This window comes from Mytilus edulis, chromosome 1, assembly GCF_963676685.1.
Source record: "Mytilus edulis chromosome 1, xbMytEdul2.2, whole genome shotgun sequence".
Taxonomy (NCBI): domain Eukaryota; kingdom Metazoa; phylum Mollusca; class Bivalvia; order Mytilida; family Mytilidae; genus Mytilus; species Mytilus edulis.
In genome coordinates, this window is record NC_092344.1 from 12900492 (window position 1) to 12906003 (window position 5512).

The following is a 5512-nucleotide window of genomic DNA, read 5'->3' on the forward strand; positions in this document are numbered from 1 at the left end:
CTAAAAAATGTAGTTTGTTTCAGAAACAAGTTTCTTTCCTAGGACATATTGTCTCAAGTGAGGGTATAGCAACAGACCCTGATAAAATTGCTTGTGTAAAAACATGGCCATTGCCAAAATCAATGACAGATGTTCGAAGTTGTCTAGGAACATGTTCGTATTACCGCAAATTTATTAAAAGTTTTGCTGAAATTGCAAGACCACTTCATAAATTAACAGAGAAAAATTGTACTTTTGATTGGACCAATGAATGTAATGACGCTTTTGAGAAACTCCAAATGACTGTAATGTCTGCACCAATTTTAGGCTACCCTGATATGACAAAACAATTCATACTAGATACGGATGCTAGTGGTTTCGGAATTGGTGCAGTCCTTTCTCAAATTCATGAAGGCAAAGAGGTTGTAGTAGCATATTACAGCAAATCCCTCAGTAAAGCGCAAAGACAATACTGTGTAACAAGACGAGAACTTTTGGCTGTAATATTAAGCATTAAACATTTTCATCACTATCTCTATGGTACACATTTTAAAGTACGAACAGATCATGGAGCTTTAACTTGGCTTCTCAGGTTCAAAAATCCTGAAGGTCAAATGGCCAGATGGCTTGAGACTTTAAACACATATAATTTTGAAATTCGTCACCGCCCTGGTAAACAACATGGTAATGCAGACGGTTTGTCTCGCAGACAATGTTTTCCATGTAGTCATTGTTCAAAACAGGATCAAAAAGAAATTGATAATTCCGATGAAACTTTTGAAACGGTTGACTTTTTAAGAATGGTGCAGGACTCTCAAGAGGCCTCTTGTTCAAATAAATCAGACTCAGCTATGTGGTATGAGCATAAAACAAATGAGGAAATGTTTGAAGCTCAAAAGAGCGACAATGTGTTGTTCAATTTATTCCGTCTGAAGTCTGATAATAATAACAGACCTGAATGGGCCGATGTGGCTTTACACGATGTAAAACTTAAGAAATACTGGTCTCAGTGGGATCGCATTGTACTAATAAACAATGTGTTGTACCGAAAGTGGATAAACACTACCACTGAAGAAAGTAATTTACAATTCATAGTCCCTGAAATCTGGAAAGAAAATATTATGAAAATGTTACATGATGACATACAAGTTGGCCATTTTGGCATTCACAAAACTGTAGCCAGAGCACAGAATAGATTTTATTGGGTTAATCATAAAGATGAAATAACCAAATGGGTGCAAAACTGTATTGTTTGCAATTCACGCAAACAGCCTCCCAGAAAAGCTAAAAGCAAAATGAAACAATATAATGTGGGTGCTCCAATGGAAAGAGTTGCCTTGGATATAATAGGACCCTTACCGATTTCATATAAAAATAACAAATATGCTTTGATTGTAACAGATTATTTTACTAAATGGGTAGAAGGCTTTCCCATGCCAGATATGGAAACTACTACCATAGTTGATAATTTAGTTAACCATTTCTTCTGTAGATTTGGAATACCTTGTCAAATGCACTCAGATCAAGGGAGACAATTTGAGTCTGGTTTATTTAAGGAACTTTGTGCTAAGTTAAAAATTGACAAAACAAGGACTACGTCATTTAGGCCACAGAGCAATGGTCTTGTGGAGCGTTACAATAGAACTCTTGAAAATACAATTAGTAAATATATCAGCAAAAATCAAAGGGATTGGGATGAGCAACTTCCTTGGGCTTTAATGGCTTACAACTCATCAGAACATGAAACGACTAAGTTTAGTCCTAGTATGCTTATGCTAGGCAGAGAAATACAATTGCCAGTTGATTTGATATATGGTCCCCACTCCCAGGAAATTGAATATCCCGACGAAACAGTATCACACAATGATTATGTTAAAAATATGCAGGAAGGCATATGGAAAGTGTCTGCTAAAGCACGACAAAATATTTCTAAAAATAGTGACAAACAAAAACGTCAGTGTGATGTTAAGGCACATGAGAACACATACAAGACAGGCGATGTAGTATGGCTTTATACTTTTAATCGAAAGCCAAAACTGAGTCCAAAGTTACAAAGGAATTGGGATGGGCCATACTTTGTTGTAGAAGTTATATCGGATTTAATATATAAGATTAAAAAGACAGCAACGTCTAAAATGCAAATTGTGCATCATGATAGGCTAAACCCATTCTTTGGTGATATTCAAAACTGGGTCAACGAACAAGAAAATCAAAGAACTGACAATACTGTTAACACTGTGATTGCCGCTGGTATCTGAAAAATAAATAAAATGTGTTTCAAATTCGTATTTGAAATTTGAAAGTTAGTAAATGTGTTTGAATAAATGAAGAATGCATTTTGTGTGTTCATATATATTAATCATAGCGAGGTTTATTGCTGTGTGTTAATAAAAAGTAATGTGTTTCATTTTTTTTAATAAAATGAAAAACAGAAATTTAAGTATAAATACTTACCAAAGTATGCAAGCAAAATTATGGGTACTGGTCAACTGTGCTGTATGTTTAAATTGAATATATTCTCAGAACAGTATTTTTATACTTCAGATGGTTTTCTTCTGTTATCACTGTGGTGCTCAGTACAACCTAAGAAGCCAATTAACAAGACATGTAAGGGACAAACATCCTAAGAAGATGCTTCAGTGCAGATTTTGCTCTTACTTGGTACCAACAAGTAAGAGGTTCCGCCTGATTGAGCATGAAAAGAATGTCCATAGACATATCCTGAATCCAAGAACCAACAACAGAGAACTTGTAATCCCAGAAACTCCGACAAGAAATCCAGTGCCAACCTCTAATTTTAATACAAGACAAAGTTGCACAGTCACTAGACCAAGAGAAGTAACACCACCAACAACACCTATATTGACAAGGTCTATTAAACCTATTTCTCCATTGTCAGAAATATCCCCTTGTAGCATTTCCTTGGGAATTGAGGATTACAGCTCCGTGTCACCTGTCAAGAAGAACTTAGTAGATCTTTTTGACTCTCCTACAAGACAGGCTGTGGAAGAGCCCAGAGAAGAAACTAGTATGGTACCTGAGAAACCAACACTAGAACCATCCACAGTTACTACTACTTTGAGGGATAGTAGTCATTTGGCTTTGCCAGCTATTGGGGATGAAGTCTGTCCTGAAGACAGATTTCAGGCTCCACCCTCCCGCTTCCAGTGTTCCTATGAAGCTTCCAAGTGCATGCTAGTGGCCGAGAAGGCAAAGAAGACAGGAAAATATACAGGCAGTGTATTGCCAGTAGGATATGGATGTGTTAAGAAAGAGGAAATGTGTATTCTGCCAGATGGGACAGTTTACAAACTGTCTGCGACATGGGTACCAGATCCATCTTTCCAGATTTTGAAGTCAGAAGACACACAGACCGAAGAGCGTCAAGTTCAACAAACCAGTACGCAAACAGATGATAAGCGTGTTGTGCTTACAACAACAGCCACTCAGACGAGGAGAGTTATTAAGAAAGAGAGTGAGGCCCAAACAGAAGATTGTAGAGTGGTAATGGAAAAAGACACAGAAGAAGAACTAGAGCTGGACATAGAGGAAGAATACATGGATTTTGACTTTTATCATTAGAACAGTTTTAAATTTGGACAATTATAGGCTTTTAGAAATTAGTTATTATGTAAAAATTTATGTTTAAGGTAGAGTAATTAGGAAAATTTTTGGGTTGGGTAAAAGTTTTTGATAGTTTGGGAAGGGATTGGTTATTTAAAAAAAAAAATTAATGAAACTTAGATGTTTCATTCCAGTTTAGAGTGTTGTGTGTTGAGAATATGCAAAGTGGTATATAAAGTGCATTTATTTATTGTATTTATTGAATCAATTTTGAAGAAATGTGTATTATAAAGGTAGTATATTTATTAGTGCTAAACAAATATTTTAGTAAATCAACTTGTCCGAGGTCGGACAATTTTTTAAAGAAGGGGGCAATGTAACGGATTTCGGCCTCGTTGTTCAACAGTTTGAGTCCCCTCCCCCTTTTCACTTTTTATTAGATTAAATTTCTGTTTAAACCGTATTGGATACTTATAAATTTTTGAATATGTTTCTTTTTATCAGAATAAGTTATGTTAGATATTTATTATGAACAGTAACTTGAGCAAAGATAAAAATAACGTCAAGTCCTCCCTGAAACTGAGTCGCCTATCTATTTATTTTTGTACAGTGTAAATACAGAACTTCCATATACTGGACCTACCTTTATATATTTGTTGATGATTGTATTATGTTGTTTTAATCTCTATGTATAATTATATTGAGTGAATTAGTTAACCTGGTCAAGTTTCTAGAGACTCAGAGTCTCTCTTTTTCCTTGTAATGTCCGCCATGTTTACTTGAGTCGCTTTACCGTAAACCGTCAAAGTGCACTGTCGTGAACGGCAATATTACGTTGAAATAGAGTCTTTCGAGTCGCTTTTGACGTCAATATGAAGTCTTTTAAGTCTTTTTGTTGTATATATATTGCACTACCAGTGAGCGCGTTAGTCGTGATCGGACTTCCGTGGCAAAAGGTTGCTTACAATCACAAGCCTAATAATAAATCCCTTTTCACTGTAACTTACAATTTGAGTCTTGCACTTTTAAAAGGTTAGGAAATATTTTGTCAGAGTTTTACTTTATGTAAAACATAGATTTATAATTTTATATTATAAGAGACTCTAAAGATTAGAGATCATTAGACGTACAAAAAGTTATATACTGAAAAGTACAGAAAAGTCAGAAATATAAAATATTCCATATTTTATACAGAGACTCACCGGCGCAGTCTCGAGTCTTAAAGTCGCTATTCAATAAGACGTCAATATAGTTTTTCTTCAGAGAAAGTAACAGTTAAAGTTATTCTTGTATTATTTACTCGATATACCACTAGTATAGAAACTGCAATTATTAACGATTCTTTACATATATATTACGAAGTCAAATATTCACAAAAAGTACAGTAAAACCCGGAGTCGCAACTGTTGAGAATTCGACATAACTTATATAATTATAGAGATTTCTATAATTACTTGTTAATAAGAATATTTTATTTAATACATGTGTATATAGAACTTGACCAGAGTACTCACTAGCTTGCATACTATTTAAGTGTTATTTATTGTGTTGATCTGATGTAAAAAGAGATACAATATTGAAATTGTCTGAATTACATATATATATATAACTGATCATAGTAACACTTCATTAAATCATTAACTTTAAACGAATTATTTATTTCTGTCTTCTGAATCAACGCATCTTTAAATACACCTATTGGATTACAGGGTTGAGTTAACCCAAGGGAGCAGTCATTTGAAACAGTATTTATTGCCGAGTATTAGTTTGTCTGGCGAATTGTCTAGTTTTGTCAGTGGGTCAGAGTTTCACTTCAGGGTAACGAAAACGCTATAGCAACACAGAGCGAAAACGTTACAGTATCAAAGCATGTCCAATTGACATATGATAGTTTTTTTGTTTATTGCTACTAAAAAATGACCTAAAAGAGTTTGAACATATATATTCACATTCTGATTTTTTAAATGCC